This window comes from Nicotiana tomentosiformis, chromosome 7 (assembly GCF_000390325.3).
Source record: "Nicotiana tomentosiformis chromosome 7, ASM39032v3, whole genome shotgun sequence".
Taxonomy (NCBI): Eukaryota; Viridiplantae; Streptophyta; class Magnoliopsida; order Solanales; family Solanaceae; genus Nicotiana; species Nicotiana tomentosiformis.
In genome coordinates, this window is record NC_090818.1 from 2407761 (window position 1) to 2431398 (window position 23638).

The window sequence follows — 23638 nt, forward strand, 5'->3', positions numbered from 1 at the left end:
GATGCATGGATTAACATGCATTTTCTTGTATCCCTTTGTTTCGGTTATATATATATATATATATATATATATATATATATTTTGGTTACTATTTTTTTTTCATAATCACAATCATAACTGTTGTGATTATGCTTTCCTTGAGCCGATGGTCTAACCGAAATAGCCTTTCTACCTTCACAAAGTAGATGTAAGGTCTGCGTACATACTACCCTCCTCAGGCCCCACTTATGATAAAGTCTGTGGGAATAGCAATACTCGTTTATGTAGTCGGAGGAGTAGGAGTAAGAATAGCAAATGATGGACCATCAAAACCAATACTATCTCTCTTCCTTTTCCTAGTATATTGGTTAACGACTGCATTTTTGTTTTACTCCGCAAACAACACTACATATACATTAGTTTGCTGCAAGACCTCAATTCTAGGATAAATTGTCAAATGAAGAAACTAAAAATCAAGACATAATTTTTGAAATGTCCTGACAATTTGAAGTATGAATCTAATATTAATGACACAATTCTCCAAAATATCCTTAACTTTTGGAATTTTACCTGAAGAACTGAACTTAATACCTGTGTTGGCCACACTGTCTTCTTGTATTTCTTTAACAGATAATGGAGCTGAGATATTGCTTGTGCTTGTTCCATCTATTGCATTTTCTTTATCTTGCAACTGTTCTCCATGTTCTCCGCTTGCAAGTTCACAAGATTCTGCAAATATTTACAAGAACTAACACAATTAGTACTTGTTACTAATCTTTGACTAAAACTAACATGTATAAGATCAAACAACACTCAGTCTAACCTTTTGAAACTGTCAAGATCATGCCAGTTAAATCATTATCTTAACTAGCATTGTTTTGACTTCCAAAATTGTCTCTAAGAGAGAGAAGTGTAGAGATATCATATGTTCCTTCTATACATCTGCAAACAATCTCACTTATGCTTGTTCTTTGGGTATTTTCTATGTCTTGAGATTGTCCTCCACTTCTCTCTTTTGAAATTTTCTCATCTTGATGTTCCACTCCATCTTCCTTTCTTTTAATTTGCTCTGCAAGCAAAACTACAATAATTAAGAAGGGGAAAATTTGCAAATCATGCAAGAATGCGGCCTTGTTGAGAGTAAACTGGGTACAAATTTCTAACTCTCAAATCTACTTGTGCAGAATTTCTGACTCTCAAATCCACACAAAAATCTCAGTAGCAAGACAGCTGAAAGAACATAATTATACTTCTGCCACTATTTCTTTCTGTATCATATGTTCAAAATGATCTAATTTTTCAAAGAAAGAACTTAATACATATGTTGTCCACCCTATCTTCTGCTATTTCTTCAAGAACTGACGGAATTGAGATATCGTATGTTACTTCAGCATATTTATCTTGAGATTGCACTCCATCGTCTTTCCTTGCAACTTCAGAAGATTTTGTACCATTTACAATTAATATTTGTTACTAATAGTTTACTGAAACTAACATGCATCGGGTCATCAAAATTCCATCTAACCTTGATTAGCATCATTTTGATTTCCAAATTTGTCTTTTAAGGGAGGGAGGTGTAGATAGATCGTATGTTCCTTCTATACATTTGCATAGAATCTCACTTATACTTGTTCCCAATGGATTTTCTACATCCTGAGATTGCACTCCAAATTTACAAATTATTTCTGTTACACTTCTCTCTTTTGGATTTTCCTGATCTTGACATTCTACTCCGTCTTGAAATTCCACTCCATCACAAGATTCTTCACACATTTGTAAGCGCAAAATAGTTAATATTTATTACAATATTTAATATAAATTTACAATGACAACAAAATCAAAAACTCTATCTAATCTTTACGAATTCCGATGCCCATATCAGTTTCATCTTCTAGATGCACATCTCTATAAAAGCTTTCATAATGATCTTCTAGATGCACATTTGTATCGTCACATTGATCATCAACGGCAGCTTTGCTAATTGGAACACTAGGTTCTCTCTCTTTGTTCCTTTCATGAGGTTTCTCAAGAAACTTCAATAAAGTATCAACCTTTGACTCTAGATTTTTTTTAAAGCCCGTGAGATAGTATTTAAAATAAGAATCAGAATGTTAGCTTCTTATAAGTTAAGGACAATTAGTCCCTAACTTAGAGTTACAAGTTCAGAAAATAAGGACATGTAGTCCTGAACTTAGAGTTAGCAAGTTTAAAAATTAAGGCCAGGTAATCCTAAACTTAGAGTTACAAGCTCAAAAATTAAGGACACTTAGTCCTTAACTTAGAGTTACAAGCACAGAAATTGAGGACAGGTAGTCCTGAACGTAGAGTTACTATTTCAGAAAATAAGGACATGTAGTCATGAACTTAGAGTTATAAGTTCAGAAAATAAGGATATGTAGTCCTGAACTTAGAGTTACCAAGTTCAAAAATTAAGGACAAGTAGTCCTAAACTTAGAGTTACAAGCTCAAATATTAAGGACAGGTAGTCCTAACCTTAGAGTTACAAGTTCAAAAATTAAGGATACTTAGTCCTGAATTTAGAGTTACAAGCTCAAAAATTAAGGACACCTTAGTCCTGAACTTAGAGGTACAAGCACATATATAAAGGACATCTAGTCCTGAGTTTATAATTTAGAAGCTCAAAAATTAAATACATGTTACCTTGATGTCCTTTTGAATCCTTTTTTCTGATAAAGTTATTTTTTGATGTATTCTAACACTTTCTGCCTGCAAATCCTTTTTCAACTTCTCCGATAATATCTGAATCAAAAACCATAAAAATAAAAAGTCTCTTAAGCAAAAATAAGCAAATAAAAACTAATGGTATTAAAAGACAGAAAACTTACATTAACAATTTCTTTAAGCAAGCCTTCATCAAATTGTGTAGAAAAATTGAACTATGATCTTGAGATAATTGCACATGCACACTAGCGGGCTCCGCATCTTCTTCAGAAGAAACAAATGGTACCATCTCGAGCAACTGAAACACCTATTATATAAGGGAAAAAAGTAAGTATTTAGAACCAAAACACATAGATAAAAATATAGCTAGTAATCCTATAAACTTAATTTTTCATTATGAAAGTACTTTTTACATAGGTCGTCATAATGCGGAGATTTCATATCTGAATAACATAGCATACGAGGGAACCCGTATTCTCTGAAGTTCACAAACGGTTTTTCCTGAAAAACTGGGAATACTTCCATAATCCAAACACATAAGGCAAAAGGGAAGCCAAGTATAATATAATTGTCCTTCTCTTTATCTTTGTCTTTCTCTGTGTCTCTTTCTTATTCTCATTGCCTAAAGTATTTTGTTTGGGATTCAAGCAACTCTTCAATGATTTGAGTAATTTTTGATAATAAAGAGAGCCCCAATTGAAAGAAGAGCAGAGTTCATCGTCATCAATGATTTTCATTACCAGCTCAGACACATTCCAAGTCTTGCGCTTACCCATCAACACAGATTCAACAAAATAATTTGTTGTCAACTTCACCGCATCGTTCGTCGCTGCCTACAAATGATGCAGTTGTACCAGATGGGCGACTAGTAATAAAATGCCACAAATCGCCTAACTTAATTCTATCCTTTCCAGTGAAGTAGACTTTAGAAAGCTTATTAGCTCTTTCACTCAAAAAGTTGAAATCCACAGAAGAAGAACATTTCTACCCAGTAATTATCTGGAAGGCTTCACATGTAAACTTCACTTCATGATCAAAAACCTTGAATGTCATTGAATTCGTCTCATTGCTTACAATTTCAGAAAGCAACACACAATGAATAAGTTTGCCACAGAATTTCACACCTTCCAATCGGAAAAAGTTTTCGGAAACATCATCTCTCAACTTCTTCCATTGCGTGTTCGACAAGAAACTTTTTATTGTTTCCTTATACTAAAAATCTCCTTTCCAATAGCTCATCAAATTACGTCAATCATCAAACTCGAAAAAATGATCTCATTCCATTAGCACACTACAAAGAAAGAAATAGAAGGTAAACATTAGGACTATTTTCTGAAATGTCCTGAATATTTAAACTAAATAACTAAAATTTAGGACCTAATTAGATGCATCTTTCCTAAACACAGTTAGTGTACAAATTTATCTTTAGCAACTTCCTTGACACACAGATTGTTTAATCAACTGCACATTTACAAGCTTTAGAAAGATTCGGCAAAAAGCTGTGAAATTGAGGAAAAAGTTATGAAGATGAACAATGACAAAAAACTAAGAACGGAATGGGACCTGTTAAGATTTCATATACATTACTCCATCTTACAAGCGAACCATGACTCACTGGCAAAGGAATACTCAATATGAAATTGTTATCTTACTATCATTTGGATAAGATTCCACTTCATTAGCACTAGGCTTCAAATAATATGCTTCCTAAATATCTAGTTTGGAATTAAAACTGAACCAACACCAGCTTGTGACTAATATTTTGAATTACTATCTAATGAAGTTTTATGACTATTTCTACTATAAATGAAAGTTGATTTCCAAAACAGAGAAAAGCATAAGGATAGCAGGAATTCCAAAACCAAATACCAACCAAAAACAGTTTAAGTATACACAATTAAGGTCGTCGCGACGAGTGTTGACATTCCAATAGTAGCATAGTACCAGTTGAATTAACTTTCCATAATCCTTTTATCCTTTTATCGTTGAAACCAGCTCCCATAGCAATAACACCAAAAGAAAATATTAACACAAGTACTTCAAAAAAGTGATCCCATTACCATCTACAGAAGCGTAACAAATAACAGAACCAGAATACATTAAGACACAATATAAAATATAAAAAGTGTAAAAGCAAAATAGAAAACATACAATTCGATTCACGAAAAACGTCGAGAAGCTTGGAACTGCAAATCCTGATTTCGATGATGAGAAGAAAAGACTGGCTGAATTATTGAAATAAGCAGGCAAATCTCGCAACAAAAATTCGAAGTCGTTGGAGAAGTGGTCTGCAACGTCGAGGAAGTGTCTACATGTCCTCATTTTCTGAACTTGTAACTCTACGTTCAGGACTACATGTCCTTAATTTCTGTGCTTGTAACTCTACGTTCAGGACTACCTGTCCTTAATTTCTGTGCTTATAACTCTAAGTTAAGGACTAAGTATCCTTAATTTTTGAGCTTGTAACTCTAAGTTTAGGATTACCTGGCCTTAATTTTTGAACTTGGTAACTCTAAGTTCAGAACTATATGTCCTTATTTTCTGAATTTGTAACTCTAAGGTCAAGACTACATGTTCTTATATTCTGAACTTGTAACTCTAGGTTCAGGATTACATGTCCTTATTTTCTGAACTTGTAACTCTAAGTTAAGGATTAAGTGTCCTTAACTTATAAGCAGCTAACATTCTGATTCTTACTTTAAATACTATTTCACATGCTTTAAAGAAAAACCTAGAGTCAAATGTTGATACTTTATATAAGCTTCTTGAGAAACCTCATGAAAGGAACAAAGAGCAACCTAGTGTTCCAATTAGCAAAGATGCAGTTGATGATCAATGTAACGATACAGATCTGCATCTAGAAGATCGTTATGAAAGCTTTTATAGAGATGTGCATCTAGAAGATGAAACTGATATGGGCATCGGAATTGGTAAAGGTTAGATAGAGTTTTTGATTTTGTTGTCATTTTAAATTTATATTCAATAGTGTAATAAATATTAACTGGTTTGCGCTTACATATGTGTGTAGAATCTTTTGATGGAGTGAAATTTCAAGATGGAGTAGAATGTCAAGATCAGAAAAATTCAAAAGAGAGAAGTGTTGTAACAGAAATAATTTGCAAATCTGGAGTGCAATCTCAGGATGTAGAAAATCCATTGGGAACAAGTATAAGTGAGATTCTATGCAAATGTATAGAAGGAACATACGATCTATCTACACCTCCCTCCCTTAAAGACAAATTTGGAAATCAAAATGATGCTAATCAAGGTTAGATGGAATTTTGATGACCCGATGCATGTTAGTTTCAATAAACTATTAGTAACAAGTATTAATTGTAAATGGTACAAAATCTTCTGAAGTTGCAAGGAAAGGCGATGGAGTGCAATATCAAGATAAATATGCTGAAGTAACATACGATATCTCAACTCCGTCAGTTCTTAAAGAAATAGCAGAAGATAGGGTGGGCAACATAGGTATTAAGTTCTTTCTTTGAAAAATTAGATTATTTTGAACATATGATACAGAAAGAAATGGTGGTAGAAGTATAGTTATGTTCTTTCAGCTGTCTTGCTACTGAGATTTTTGTGTGTTGATTTGAGAGTCAGAAATTCTGTTCAAGTGGATTTGAGAGTCAGAAATTTGTACCCAGTTTACTCTCAACAAGACCACATTCTTGCATAATTTGCAAATTTTTCCCTTCTTAATTATTGTAGTATTGCTTTCAGAGCAAATTAAAATAAAGGAAGATGGAGTGGAACATCAAGATGAGGAAATTTCAAAAGAGAGAAGTGGAGGACAATCTCAAGACATAGAAAATACCCAAGGAACAAGCATAAGTGAGATTGTTTGAAGATGTATAGAAGGAACATATGATATCTCTACACCTATCTCTCTTAGAGACAATTTTGGAAGTCAAAATAATGCTAGTCAAGATAATGATTTAACTGGCATGATCTTGACAGACGCAAAAGGTTAGACGAAGTTTTGTTTGATCTTATGCATGTTAGTTTTAGTCAAAGATTAGTAACAAGTTCTAATTGTGTTAGTTCTTGTAAATATTTGCAGAATCTTGTGAACTTGCAAGCGAAGAACATGGAGAACAGTTGCAAGATAAAGAAAATGCAATGGATAGAACAAGCATAAGCAATATCTCAGCTCCATTGTCTATTAAAGAAATACAAGAAGACAGGGTGGCCAACACAGGTATTAAGTTCAGTTCTTCAGGTGAAATTCCAAAAGTTAAGGATATTTTGGAGAATTGTGTCCTTAATATTAGATTCATACTTCAAATTGTCAGGACATTTCAAAAATTATGTCTTGATTTTTAGTTTCTTCATTTGACAATTTGTCCTAGAATTGAGGTCTTGCAACAAACTAATGTATATGTAGTGTTGTTTGCGGAGCAAAACAAAAATGCAGTCGTTAACCAATATACTAGGAAAGGGAAGAGAGATAATATTGGTTTTGATGGTCCATCATTTGCTATTCTTACTCCTACTCTTCCGACTACACAAACGAGTATTGATGAGGGTTTGTCCATGGATGTTGAAGAAGAGCTTGGTCGCGGGAAAAGGAATAAGAAGCTTAGTTGGCAATTGCAATCTCCTTTTGAACAGATAAACAAAAGAGGAACATCGATGGCGCACAATGAAAATACTACCGAGTATACGGGCTAGATAAAATCAAAATATACTCGTACATATATTTTTCATTATGCCAAAGATGATGAAAAATTATTGAAGAAATTCATTGGGTGGTTGAGCAAGGAGAAAAGGAAAGGTCGCAAAAAAGTGCAAGTCCCTAAATGTATTCATTATTTCTTAATTGCTTACATTTGTGTCTTGAACTTCTAATTGTGTCCTTAACTTATGAGCTTCCAACTCTATGTTCAGGACCAAGTATCCTTAACTTATGAGCTTCCAACTCTATGTTCAGGACCAAGTGTCCTTAACTTATGAGCTTGTTACTTTAAGTTCAGGACCAAGTGTCCTTAACTTTTGAACTTCCAACTCTAAGTTCAGGACCAAATGTCCTTATGAGCTTCCAACTCTAAGTTCAGGACCAAGTGTCCACAATTTACTTTGTTTATCCGTCAAGGTAGGTAGTCCTAGCAACTACCTTGTTCGCTCGTGGAAACTCCTGAACTTATTTATATGATTGAATATAGTATTTTTACATAGATTATACGTATTGTTTTCATGGCAGGCTAAGATGGAGCTCCTATATCATCGCATTGTTATTCAAATACAACATACATGATATATTTGTGATATGATCTATGACTGTTTACCTTTACTGAAAATGGAGATCTCTACTTTGTTTCAGAATAATGCATGTTGGCATTTTTTCTTGCTTGTCTCCATGAGAAAACGGTTGTGGATAAGCATTATAAACTCAGTGAGCTAGCGAACTCACTTTTTACTTTTGTTGTTTTTATGGAGTAAAGGCTTCTGGTTGCCGCAGTAAAGGTTCTCTCCCGGGCTAACACCTAGAATTTTGCAGTATCTCAAGTAGAAGCCAATTCGATCCTTTACCTTCTCGTCAGAACCATGACTTAGTATTAAAGCTGAAGCACGTTGAATAGCACGCCACACCTTGTGATACCCAATGTCTAGTTGATGCAATTTTTGCATTTCAGCCATGACAAAGGCTGGTGTAACTTCAAACCTTGGGTCTCGAAGATTGTCAATAATGTAACCACTAATCAACTTTGAAGTTGCATGCCTTTGATCAACTTTCATAGTATTAACTGAGCAGTCGTGATTTTTCTCAACCTTTACTATTTTGAATAGTGTTAAATCTTTAATTCTGAAAGCACGCACACACCACCCACACATTTCATCATTGCATTTCAAGGAATATCTTGTTGAGCTTGATATAACAACCTTGAATTCAAAATGTCCTTTAATTGCTATATTCGAAAAATAATTAATTATACTCTTCTTTTTGTCAAATATTGATCCTACTTTTATTTCATCTCACGAAGCATTTTCTCTCAATATTGTACTTCGGGATTCTTTTTGTTTCGACTTTGACCTTTGTCTAGTTAGTTGAGTAGAGAATTTTTCAGCAACTTCTTCAATTACTGGTGCACTCTCTAAGACTTGAATACCCAAAGCTTGTTGATTGTCAATCTCTATAATACTTTGTCCTTCCACTTGGATTGAATTAAATGTTTGAAGCACCTATTCAATTATTGGTTCAGGTTCAACCACATCTATTTCCATTATCAGTTGGCATTTATCTTGATTTTCTTGTTGAGTTTCTATGTTGACATGTTCAAAGGTGCTTGTAGAGCCAAAAACTCTTTCCGAAACATCAACAATGAAACAACAGCCCTCGAAGAGTGAATGACTTTTTAGTAACTCTATACATATGTGAAGATCTAAATCTTTGGATACGAGCATTCCCTTGCTTGTTCCCAGGTTGATATCAAACCATATCATTGCTTCAAACTTGTCTGTATCCAATTCAATAACTTCAAAGACCTGGTTGACGAAATCTTCAAATCGAATTGCCTCAGGTACTAGAACAAGCTTTGTTTGATGATTCAGATACTTATAGTCTTCTGTCCATCTTCCATTGAAAGCAACTATAATACATATTGTATCCATCCTGCAAGTCAAGAAAAGGAGAAATTCAGGACATTATGTCCTTAATATTTACACAATAGTCATGAAGTTAAGGACACGATGTCCTAAACTTTATCAATACAAATTGCAAATACAGGACACTTTGTCCTTAATATATACACATCAGTCATGAAGTTAAGAACACAATGTCCTAAACTCTATCAATACAAGTTGCAAATACATGACACATTGTCCTTAATATTTACACAATAATAATGAAGTTAAGGACACGATGTCTTAAACTTTATCAATACAAGTTGCAAATACATGAAACTTTGTCCTTAATATTTACACAATAATAATGAAGTTAAGGACACGATGTCCTAAACTTTATCAATACAAGTTGCAAATACAGGACACAACATCCTTAATATTTACACATCAGTCGTGAAGTTAAGGACACGATGTCCTAAACTTTATCAATACAAGTTGCAAATACAGGATACTGTTATTAATATTTACACATCAGTCATGAAGTTAAGGACACGATGTCCTAAACTTTATCAATACAAGTTGCAAATACAGGATACTGTCATTAATATTTACACATCAGTCATGAAGTTAAGGACACGATGTCCTAAACTTTATCAATATAAGTTGCAAATACAAGATACTTTGTCCTTAATATTTACACAACAGTCATGAAGTTAAGGACACGATGTCCTAAACTTTATCAATATAAGTTGTAAATACAGGAAACTTTATCAATACAGTGGAATCCAGAAAAGGAAAAATAAAAATATCAAATCCCTTGCATCGTATTCTCTGGCAACCAAATAAAAATCCACACAAACACACAAGCATATAGAGATATCTGAAATTTTAGAACTTACTGTAATTTTATGGTGACGATCAAAGTTACTGTAATCCACACAAACACACAAAACCGTTTGAAATGGGAGGAGAAAACCTTCTGTAATTTGGACGATCAAATAGGAGGAGAAAGGATATTGTTCAGTTACTATATGTAGGGGGAGAAAACCTTCTTTAACTTATATGTAATCTTTTCAGTTACTAATTTGAGATATTGTTCGTGCACTCAAAACAGATGATATATTATAAAATAAATTGATTTAGTTTTATTATTTATAGAAGAAAGGAAGTTGTTGTAAGTCTTTTTTGAAATCAGCTTACAAACTGCCTAGATGAGCTACTTGCTTGATTGCGGGCCTCTTCAGGAATTTGTTTGCTAGTTGTTTGCATGAATTACTTGCTTAAGCTACTTGCAAGTTAGTATTTGTTTGATTGCAACGAGTATTAAATGGACATTTACAATTCAGTGTATTCATAACATAAGCTAAACTATTTAGTTTAGTTTTGGAAAATAAAAATATTTGAAGTTGAAATTGAAAAAAAAACAATCCGTGCAAATATTAAATGTTATTTATTGACAGATGGTATATCTGTACCAAAGATTTTCAATATAAGAAAATTTGATCCTTCCATGCAATGTACCTACACTCGGGAAGTTCTTATTTCCTTCCGTATATGTGTTTTGGCTCTTTTTCAATTATCAGAAACCATTTTGGCAGATTCTATCCCACTTGGATCATTTTGGCAGATTGTAATTTCACAATTAAAATACATTTGATTTGATGGTCGAATTTATTTAAGAAATCACCTCCCTTGTAGTCCTAAATATTATAATTTATAACTACTAGGCCGTACGTGAAAATCTATTGTTGTTGGAGGCGCCAAGATCTTAGAAATGGGCGAAACCTCATCACAAGATCCTAAAAGTCTGTTTCCATCGTACCACGTCATAGTCATTAAGTTTTGACTTGATCTACAATATACTCAGTTAAATAAGATGGTGTCATGCAATTTTGGAGACGGGCATGTGTCATAGCTATTGCGGTTTGATTTGACCTAAGATATGATAAGTTAAATCAAATAGTGTGTCATACAATGTTAGAGATTGCTGCACCATCATAACCATTGAGGTTTGACTTGATCTACGACATGATCAGCTAAACCAGATGGTGTGTCAGGCAATGTGGGAGAATACGACGTCAATGATGAGCATTGTGCCGTACCTACTTGTTGTTCATTTGGCTGAGATTTGTGTTGCAATATTGACGATGAGCTTGTCCCAAACAGATTTTGGCCATTGCATCCATCATTGGAACTAGAAAGCAAATAAAGGCAAAACACATCCTGCTTACAATAGCTATGAAATCTTTTACGCTTTCTGTCTAAAATACTACCTATTTTCAGGTGCAAAACGCCCTATTTGCTAGTCCATGGATGTTGAAGGAAATGTTGAAGGAAATGTTGAAGAAGAGCTTGGTCGAGGGAAAAGGAATAAGAAGCTTAGTTGGCAATTGCAATCTCCTTTTGAACAGATAAACAAAAGAGGAACATTGATGGCGCACAATGAAAATACTACCGAGTATACGGGCTAGATAAAATCAAAATATACTCGTACATGTATTTTTCATTATGCCAAAGATGATGAAAAGTTATTGAAGAAATTCATTGGGTGGTTGGGCAAGAAGAAAAGGAAAGGTCGCAAAAAAGTGTAAGTCCCTAAATGTATTCATTATTTCTTAATTGCTTACATTTGTGTCTTGAACTTCTAATTTTAATTAAGGACTAAGTGTCCTTAACTTATGAGCTTGTTACTCTAAGTTCAGGACCAAGTGTCCTTAACTTATGAGTTTCCAACTCTAAGTTCAGGATCAAGTATCCTTAATTTATGAGCTTCCAACTTTATGTTCAGGACCAAGTGTCCTTAATTTTTGAACTTCCAACTCTAAGTTCAGGACCAAGTATCCTTAACTTATGAGCTTGTTACTCTAAGTTCAGGACCAAGTGTCCTTAACTTATGAGCTTCCAACTCTAAGTTCAGGACCAAATGTCCTTCATTTATGAGCTTCCAACTTTATGTTCAGGACCAAATGTCCTTAACTTATGAGCTTTCAACTCTAAGTTCAGGACTAAATGTCCTTAACTTATGAGCTTGTTAATCTAAGTTTAGGACTAAGTGTCCTTAACTTTTGAACTTCCAACTATAAGTTCAGGACTAAGTGTCCTTAACTTATGAGCTTGTTACTCTAAGTTAAGGACTACCTGTCCTTAATTTCTAAACTTTCAACTCTAAGTTCAGGACCAAGTGTCCTTAACTTAGTAGCTTGTTACTCTAAGTTAAGGACCAAGTATCCTTAACTTTTGAGCTTCCAACTTTATGTTCGGGACCAAATGTCCTTAACTTATGAGCTTATGCACTGCTAATTAGGATTTGAGGACTAACTTATAAGCTTTCTAACTTTGATATTATTTTAAATTTTCACGGGACAAACTGATATATATGCTGAGGATAATGGCGTGAGAAAGAATCCATATAAATTGTACGATCAAAAAATCAGTAGCAAAATGTTCTTCCTTAAGCTTTCAGATAGTAGCTATGTACTTGATGATAAGGTTTGATAATTTACAAGGTATTTCTTTTCTTTCTTCTTAATTTATTATTTTTTAATTATCTATGACTAATGGATTTTTTTTAATTTTTTTTTACCTTTTTATGAAGCATATTGACATTGCCTTGTATTATTTGAGGAAGAAGGATTCCACCACCCTTGCGCCCATCCATTTCGTTGCATAACTACATTTATAGTTTTTGATAACTATATGCTACTTTTGTATAAGGAATTCAATGAATATGCTTCAAATGAGTTTTGGTGTGGTGATAATCAATTGTTTCTCACACCATATATCTGGGGTGACAATAGGAGATGTGGAATTGCTTGGACAGAGGTTGATAAAATCTTTTTTCCATGTCGGCTACTTTCAGAAGATAATGATGATGTGACGCATTTTCTTTTGGGGGTATTGAACTTGAATGAAAAAAAGATTGATGCGTACGATTCCATAGATGGTGAACCATATGAGGATGGATTGAAACACATTGAAATGTATGCGCGCATGATCCCCCACTTGCTAAAGTTCTCACAGTTTGAGAAAAATCATAAGTCTTTTGGAAATGCATTCAATAAATTTGATATTCAGTGGAAAAGTTCACCGAAACAAACTAGATCGTAAGTGTTGTCATTTGTTATATAATTTATATGTACTTTAGATTTATTTATTAAAGTTATTGTTTAATTGACTCCCTATTTTAAAAAAAATTTAGGACTGATTGTGGTACATTCCTAATCAAGTATGTCGAGTTGTTGATGATGGGAAAGGATGTGGAGAAATTCCAACCTAAGGACATATCAAACTTTAGAAAATAACTTGCAGCAAATCTTTGGGTACATGGAGAGTGAAAATGAAATTCTGGTTATGAAACACCACCAGACAAAGTCGATGACAACTATGATAGTGAAAATAAAACTTCTTGCACGAAGGAGTTGTAGTATAGCAGTAACGAAAGGCAGCTGTAGTGGAATTGCTAGTAGTATATTTCTCAAATGTCCTGTCAATTGTTCATAAGCCACTTTATTTTTTTTGCATAGCAAAATTTCTTGGTCGCAACTTTGACAAATAACAGTTTGTATATATTGTTGTTGGTCAACGTGAGCTTTTTGAATTTTTAATTGCTGAAACTGGTCAACTTGCCCAGTTGAGTAGCTATTATCTAGGTAAATTTCCCCTTATGTTGTGATCAGCATTTTTGAAAACTGGTTTCTGATCTTTGAGCTGAACTTTATGAGTCTTTTTTAGCTCAACTTGTAGTATTTGGGAGGAATTCTGCACATCTCAAAATTCTGCACTTTTGAGCAATAATTCTGCTATGTTTAGCTGTCTTTCTAAAGAGAATTTGAGCAGAAATTTCAGGTTGTTAGCAAGGTTCTAAAGTAATTACTGATTTCTAGTTTTCTGGGAGGATATTGAAATAGCACTTGTGGATTGAATTGAAGAGTTTAACAGCTGCACTTGCCTCGACAGCTCAGTTATGCACAATTGCAGTTTTGTCCAGTATTATTTTCAGAAGTTCTGCCCAGATTCTGTTAGCTACTGATCTGTCCATTTTTATACAGTTTTAAACTGCCGTTGTTTGATTAAATTGTCCAGAAGTTTTTCAGATTCCATCCAGAACTTCGTTAGTAGTGCAGGCCAGTTACATTTCCAAGATGGAATAGACAAAGCAACACACATTGATTGTTGTAGAACTTCAGGACATAATGTTCATAAATGTCCTGATTTGTTGAAGGATGAAAATGATATTCGGGACATATTTTTCTGAAATGTTGATGCCATGTGACCAGGAGGTCACGGGTTCGAGCCGTAGAAATAGCATGTCACGCCCCGAACTCGGGGAACGCGACCGGCGCTCATCCGAGTGAACCCTGCCGAGCAAGCCTGATAGATTTTCTTTTACCCAAACTCATCCATGAATAAAGAGGATATGCACTCCATTAATTAGACACTGAATAGATTTTATTAACAACTCTCATTTCATTTTCATTAGAAGCTTCATTCAAAATTTTTAAAATATTACAAGTTTATAGATATAATGAAAAATATGTTTATCGAAAACCAACATTTTTAGTTCAATTTCCCACATCAAACACCACTTACAGCTTGTCTACGGAGCCTCTAAGTACAACAGAAGAGTAGTATGGAAGTGCCGGCAATAAGGCCCGGCTATAACTTAAAACACAATATACAACTCAAATGACATCAGGCCCGGAATAGAGTAGAGCTCACCAAAATCTGCTGGATAGAGAGTGACTGCTAACGAGGACCAAAGCTACTCGCTGATGAACCACTTGCATCCATTGAAGATGCAGCGTCCTAGGAAAAAGGGGCGTTAATACATATGGAATAGTACTAGTATGTAAAACTAACTGTCCTCTTTCAAAATAGAATGCCGATGTAAGAAAGGTAAATCCATGAAAACCACAACCAACAATCAAGGATATCCAAAATCCAAGTTAAAACATAGTAATTTTCAAGATACGAAGATAATATTATATATATCTTTGGTTGGGAGATCTTTAGCACCGATATACCACTGTTCACAATATCACCTTTTACTTTACCAATACCACCATACTTTTAGCACAGAGTTCGATCACGACCCGATCGGCTAGTCCGTCTCATCCGAGATATCAACTACAATCACAATTTCAATTATAATTTCCAGCACAATCACCACCATGTGTGCGGCATGGTGTCCGATCACGACCGAATTGACTAGGTCATCTTACAACAATTCTGTGTGGATCGACATCATCCATTTCTATCAACCATCTCATCCCAATCAAGGGGAATACTTTTATCACATCAATCTCATCCCAAATAAGGGGAATAATCACAATCCACTCCTACACCGATACGTGTAGTTTCGGGGTTAGGTTATTACAACCTACTCTTCCTCGGTGACTATCGATACTCCCAAAATTATTATTGATTTGCTTACAAAGGAAACAACAATACAAATGTATTTAACTCATAACCTTTCATACAGTATATAGCCTTATTGGCACTTTCAATAATTTTTTATATCATTATTTCATTGGCTCTCTTGGCCATACATATGATTCTTCATCCATGGCACAATGGCCGTATTTCATATTTCACACTTTTATTTCTTCCCTTTTATGGATCATCATTATAAATACCAACAAATAAAATATTCCGGAAATCACAACTTTATGTTCATTAGTAATGAAGGCTTTAAACACAATGGATTTCTTTCCAAGAAATGGAGTAAAATGATTGGCAATCGAAACACAAGTTAAAATTATAAACAAGTAACACATCATTTATTCTTGAAATACTTTTTCCCAAAAAGGGCAATACACAATTTCAACTCATGAATATGTAAGAACTCAAAATACATCGAAACTACTTACAAAGCATAGCATTAGTTAAAAAAGCCACATACGGGCATCACTTGAGTTCATAAGCTTTTAGGAAATTCTATTTTCGAAGTTAATTTCGTAACAGTTGAATCAAAGTTCATAATCTTTCTCACATCATTTCATTTCGTTGGCACCATTGGCCACAAATATAACTTTCACTCTTGGCACGTTGGCCACACTTTATATCCCAATTCACTTATTTCACTTCCAACTATCTTTATAGATTATCAGCAATAAGACATTTCCAACCAAGACTATAGGTACACATATGAGCAATTAAGAGTCTTAAGCATATTGAGATTTTCTCACATAATTTGGCATCATAACCTTGATTTGAAACATGACTCAAAGACATAGCATTTTAATACACATATCATTCTTGAACACAATCCCAAAGGATAACATAATATGATAGAAACATTCGGAACACATTTTGAATACATAATTCTTGACACTTTGCTTATTCTGGACAATCGAATTTATTGGGAATAACTCGCAACATAGAATAAGGAATTTGAGACAACCATACTTGAAACTTACGGGAACATCATGGAATTCAATTCTAAGAGAGTAGTTTAGACAACATACCTTTCTTGAGCTTTCCTTACATTATTACAATATTCCGAAAATCCTAGCAACTTCAATCTATTTTGAGACATAACAAAATTGAACACAAATTAGGAAGATATTCATGGTTTCAGCTCATTTGAGCATTTAAACAAATACTAGGTGTGCAAATTTAGTTACAAGATTCTTCTACAAGATTCTCTTTATTCCACAACCCAATCTTTACTTATTTGAGCTCAACAATCTTTTCACAAACCTTATTGGTATGCATATATACATAATACTCTCACACCCAAGAATCATACTCTCAATCACCCATCTTTTATCCCAAACTCGAAATTGAAGAATTGGGGGAAGAAATTCTTACCTCTTTGAAGCCCTAGCAAGATCCTTGTGAAATCTTCAAGGCTTGAACAAGAATTGATGAACAAATGACTAGGTCTTCTCTTTCTCTCTCTAAGATGCTCTCACCTCTCTCTAAAAATATCATATTTTTGCTCCAAAAGAGTCCCTTTACTTCAATATATCGAAATAGGGTCAGATAAAAAATTAGAAAGATTGAAGCCCCAGCGCAGATCTGCGGTCGCATATGCGACCGCGTAACACGTCTGCGGTCTGCGAATCGACCGCATAATTGTAGCTCCAAAACGGGGGTCGCTCGGTTGGGTCTGCGATGGTTATGCGGCCCGCAAACCTGTTCTGCGGTCGCATAATGTACCGCAAAACTGGTCTGCGGTTGCATAATGCACCGCAGAACTGGTCTGCGGTCGCATAATGTACCGCAGACTTCCTCCAATCTTGCCCCTCCTCTGATTCACTCTGCGACCATTATGCGGTCCGCAGAGTGATTCTACAATCCTCAAACACGTAAGCCTACTTCGGCACCACGAAACCTTAAATTCCTTTACGAAATTATTTACGGGGCCTTACACAGCCTCTTGCAGAAAATGCAGGATAAGGCTGCATACAATAGACCCTTATGGTTCATCCCTTCCCCAGACTCCGCGCATAGTGGGAGCTTAGTGTACCGGACCGCCCTTTTATTTTTCTGAAATGTCCCGAACTTCTGGAAATCTAGACACTAAACTGAGATTTCCAGATGTTAAGGACATTTTAGACATTTATGTCCTTAATATTAGATTCATACTTCAAACTTTCAGAATGTTTCAAAAAATTATATCTTGAAGTTTACTTGTACCAATCTCATTTTCAAAATAAGATGTAGCAAGCTGCAGGCATCAAGTTTTACAAAGAAAAGGACTTTCTTGTTTAGAGTATAATCCCAAAATAATAATTGGTCCGACAAAGAAAACTTAAACTCCCAACAAAAGAAAAAGAAACAAAGAGCACGTAAGCACAAAGAAACTTTGAAAATTCAGGACATTTTTTATATAACCATATGCTAAAGCTTACTTGCTCAAATAAAAATAATCTAAATGAATCCAATTTATAGCAAAAACTTAAAAGACTAGATAAACATAAATGGATATATCTATTATTTTATATGCTTCCTTGCAAATGGATGGACTGCTGGAGAATATATATAAGATGTTCTATTATGACCAATTCTTCTGCAACGACCACATTTGAACGTTATTTTTGATTATTCGGTAGCTGGAATATGCCTTTCCTTATTCCTTCTACCTGGCGGAACCTTGAAATCTGGAGGTTTAATAATTTGTTACTTAACACTCTCTGGTACAATCCAAGAATCTATATGTCCTACAGGATGTATTTGTCTTTCATATATTTTTAACCAAGATTCCTTTAAGTACCAGTCCAAGCAGAAATTGGACTTCTTGATGTTTATCTTCTCGATAGCTGCAATTGCATGTATACATGGTAATTCATCAAATTGAAACTGAAAACAATCACATGTTATTTGTTTAAGTCCACCAAGAAAGTATTTCCTTCTTCCTCGACTCTAGAACGCCATGAATCAACAAGGAAGACGTTCAAAGTTGAAAAACTATAAGTTAGTATATTATGTTAAGTTATCATTAAAATAATAAGCTAAAATAAAAACATAATACTTACATTTAAAGTAAAAACTAAATCTATTTTTTTCTTCAATTCCTCTTCTACCCAACATGAAACATCAAAAAAAAGTTCTTTCCGTTTCATTTCTTCTTTCATAAAACCAACGTTGTAGCTCCACTTGGATGAAATCTATCATTCTCAAAATAGGAAGCTCCTTTGCTTCTAATAACATAGAATTTATTGACTCAACTATGTTTGTTTTGAGCATGTCATATCTTCGTCGCAGACAACAAGAACGCGCCCACCTTTCTGGTGGTTCTTCCATCAAGTATTCAAAAGTCTTCTTATCAACTTTTGCTATTGCTGACATGTAGAGATCAAATTCTTTGCGCCTGTATACTCTTGCAGCACTTTGAAAAAGTTTTATGACCTCACTTTTCACTTTCCTTCGCTTTAGGTTCTGCTCCAAATGATAGATACAAATCCCATGGTGGCTTTCAAGATATACCTTTGCGATGCCATGTGTAATCGATTGATGCCTATCTAATAAAAAAATTAAATTGTCATGGCTCCCAATTACATTGTGAAGCTCACTAAAGTACCACTCATAGGAGTTGTCATTTTCAGATTCTGCAATGCCAAAGGCTAGTGGGAATATTTGGTTATTTGCATCCTTTGTAACTGAAATCATTAAAACACCACGATATTTTGACTTCAAAAAAGTTGCATCAATAGCAATCGTCGGTCTACAATGATTCTAACCAGCTATTGATGATCAATATGCATAAAACATATAAAGAAACCTGAAAAAATAAGCCAAAATTCAGTACTACTATAAAAATTTAGGACTGCACACATCAAAGTTAAGAACAACATGTCATAAACATTTACACTACATACATCAAAGTTAAGGATACCATGTCCTTAACATTTATACTGCACACATCAAAGTTAAGGACACCATGTCCTTAACATTTACACTGCACACATCAAAGTTAAGGACACCATGTCCTTAACATTTACACTGCACACATCAAAGTTAAGGATGGGATGTCCTACAGTTTAAAAGAGACTAATAAACTCTTTTTGATTGTTTACCTGTTGTTGTCGTCTGTCTTTATGTTAGTGTATGTTCCTGGGTTTTTACTTTTCATCATATACAAGTAAGAAGACAATAATTCATAATTCTCTTCAGGAGTTCCTCTTATTAAAGCTGAAGCACGTTGTATTGCACGCAACGCCTTGTGATACCCAATGTCTAGTCCATGCAAGTTTTGCATTTCGGCCATGACAAAGGTTGGTGTAGCTTCAAACCTTGGGTCTCGAAGATTGTCAATAATGTAACCACTAATCAACTTTGAAGTTGCATGCCTTTGATCAGCTTTCATAGTGTTAACTGAGCAGTTATGATTTTTCTCAACCTTTACTATCTTGAATAGTGTTGAATCTTTAATTTTGAAAGCACGCACACACCACCTATCATGACCCCAATTCACCCTCCGTAAGATGTCGTGATGGCACCTAGTCTCTAAGACTAGGTAAGCCTAATAATTTGCGGAATAGCATAATAATAAACTGAACTCCAATCTCAATGCATCAAATAAATATAAAACTGCAAATCAATAATTACAACTCTCAAAACCCGGTGAAAATAAGTCACAATCTTCTAAGAGCAAATACTAAGTGTCTCTATACATCAGAGTCTAAAGAGAATAAGGAAAACAACATAGTAAGAATAGAGGGGGGCTCCGAGGTCTGCGGACACTGACAGCAATACCTTAAAGTCTCCACGCGCGGTCCAACTCACTGGTATCTGGTATGGTGGGAAGAACCTGGATCTGCACAAAATGATGTGCAGAAGTATAGTATGAGTACACCACAACGGTATCCAGTAAGTGCCAAGCCTAACCTCGGTAGGGTAGTGACGAGGTCAGGTCAGGGCCCTATAGGTTTAAAAGAAAAGTAAGGCAGAAGATATAATAATATTTTGAAATGGCTGAGAATTTAAACAATAAGAAGTTTCAGAAAATATTAGCACAGTAAAAAGAGATAACAACAGGGGCACTCCCGAGGTACCGCCTCGTAGTCCCAAATATAAATATGCACGATAGGAGGGGTCTCCCGAGGTACCGCCTCGTAGTCCCAAAGTAAATATGCAAGACAGGGGGATATCCCGAGTAAAAGCCTCGTAGTCCCAAAGTAAATATGCAGTACAAGGGGATCTCCTAAGTAAACTACTCGTAGTCCCAAAATAAATATGCAGTACATGGGGATCTCCTGAAGAACCGCCTCGTAGTCCCAAAGTAAATATGCAACAGATAATCGAACCTAAGGAACAATGAATTTACAGCAAGAAATCTTACAGTTAAAGCTTTACTTCAAATCAAGGTAAGCAGGTAATTCGACTAAGCATGTTGCACAAGTTGCAAGTAAGAGATAAGGCACGTAGACATGCGATACTAGGCTAATCATGATCACTACATATGCTAAGGCAACTAAGTTAAGGAATTTAAAAGAAGACAACTCAGCAAGAATCGAAATTTCCACAATTAGCCCATGTACGCACTCGTCACCTCGCGTACACGGCGCTCACATATCACAAATTGTTACAACAGTAGCAAATCCTAAGGGAATTTCCCCTGCACAAGGTTATACACATCACTTACCTCAAATCTCGCTCAATCAATCGATAAGGATGCCTTTTCCTCGATTTTCCGACTCCGAATGGCCCAAATCTAGCCAAAAGCAATTACATATCATAAATATAACTACAAGAAACTAATTTAAATCATAAATCTACGACTTTAGCAAAGAATCAAAAAATCGCCCCAAAAAGTCAACCTGGGCCCACGTCTCGGAATCGAGTAAAAGTCATAAAATACGAAAACCCATTCGATATCGAGTCCACCCATACCAAAATTACCAAAAATCCAACACCAAGTCGCCATTCAAATCTCCAAATTAAACTCTCCAAATCCCTAGCCTCAAACTCCCAAATTTCACCTTAAATACATACTAACTAGGTGGGAAAATCAATGGGGGAACAAGATTATTGATCAAAAATAAGCACAAGGGACTTACCTCAAGAAATCCCTCGAAACTGCTCTCAAAAATCGCCAAACCCGAGCTCAAATGTTCAACAAATGATAAAAATCTCGAGCCCTTGAATTTATAGAATCTGCCCAGGCTTTCTGCAAAACCCTTCGATTTTAAGCACTGCCCAAGCTTTTCGCACCTGCGGCCAATTCCACCGCACCTGTGGAACCGCTTTTGCGGTAAATTCCTCCACTTTTCTGGAAATCATTTAAGTCCCTCAAGGTCCGCACCTGTGCTCCAGGTTTCGCACCTGCAGATGCGCTTCTGTGGCCCGTGATCCGCTTCTGCGGGTACAGCTCCTGGCACAGATTCCGCTTCTGCGGTTCCAATCCCGCTTCTACGCAAACACGTCCAATTCTGCGGACAGGCCTCCCCACATTCGTTCGCTCCTGCGATCAATCTTCTGCAGAGGCGACTCCACTTCTAGGGCCTTCACACCGCACCTGCGACCACTGGCCATCCTCCTCGCCTTCGCATCTGCGACCCCCAACTCGCTTATGCGAGACCGCACCTGTGGCCAATCCCACCACACATGCGATGACACCAGAACCAGCCCAACACTTGAAATCTTCTAAGTCCAAAAATTATCCATTAACCATCCGAAACTCACCCGAGGCCCCCGGGACCTCAACCAAACATACCAACAAGTCCTAAAACATCACACGGACTTAGTCGAGCCTTTAAATCACATCAAACAACGCTAAAAAAATACGAATTGCACATCGATTCAAGACTAATGAACTTTAAAATTTCATACTTCTACATCTGACGCTGAAACCTATCAAATCAAGTCCGATTGACCTCAAATTTTGCACACAAGTCATAATTGACATTACAGACCTACTCCAACTTCCGGAACCGGAATCCGACCCTGATATCAAAAAGTGCACTCCTAGTCAAACTTTTCAAAAATCATCCAATTTTCCAATTTTCGCCAATTGATGCTAAAATGACTTACAGGCCTCCAATTCAACCTCCGAACACGCTCCTAAGACCAAAATCACCCTACGGGGCTATAGGAACCATTGAAATTCCATTCTGGAGTCGTCTTCACACAATTCGAACTACAGTCGATTCCTATGACTTAAACTTCCATTTTAGGGACTACGTGTCCCATTATACTCCGAAAACAAAAATAAATCCTCCTGGCAAGTTACATAACCACAAAATGAAGTAGATGGGAGCAATAATTAGGGGTTCGGGCTACTAATCTCAAAACGACTGGACGGGTTGTTACATTCTCCCCCTCTTAAACAAACGTTCATTTTCGAACGAGTATAGAGACATACCTGGAGTGTTGAGAAGATGAGGGTAACGGTTGCGCATATCATGATCGGTCTCCCAAGTCTCCTCCTCGACTGGATGACCCCTCCACTGAACCTTCACAGATGCGATGTTCTTTGACCTCAACTTTCGAACCTGCCTGTCCAAAATGGCTACTAGCTCCTGAACATAAGATGAATCCTTGTCCAACTGGACTGAGCTGAAGTCTAACACATGAGACGGATCGCCGTGATACTTCCGGATCATGGAAACATGGAATACTAGATGAACTGCAGAGAGACTAGGGCCCAATATACCTAGGTCTCAACTTGCCCTTCTTTCCGAACCTTATAACACCCTTCATGGGAGAAACTCGGAGCAAGACCCGCTCCCCAACCATGAATGCAACGTCGCGAATCTTCCGATCTGCATAACTCTTCTGCCTGGACTGGGCTGTATGAAGTTGATCCTGAACTAATTTAACTTTCTTCAAGGCATCCTAAACCAAGTTTGTTCCCAATAGCCTAGCCTCGCCCAGCTCAAACCAACCTACTGGAGACCGGCACCGTCTACCATACGAAGCCCTATACGGCGCCATATGAATGCTCGACTGATAACTGTTGTTG

General features: G+C 35.8%; 1 long non-coding RNA gene across 1 annotated transcript; it reads left to right on the forward strand.

Moving 5' to 3' along the window:
- The first annotated feature begins 6323 nt into the window (after positions 1–6323).
- LOC138895092 (uncharacterized) lies at positions 6324–7092 on the forward strand. The gene is made up of 2 exons (XR_011409287.1): positions 6324–6633; positions 6728–7092. It is a non-coding gene; the product is annotated as an uncharacterized lncRNA (long non-coding RNA).
- Positions 7093–23638: the final 16546 nt, after the last annotated feature.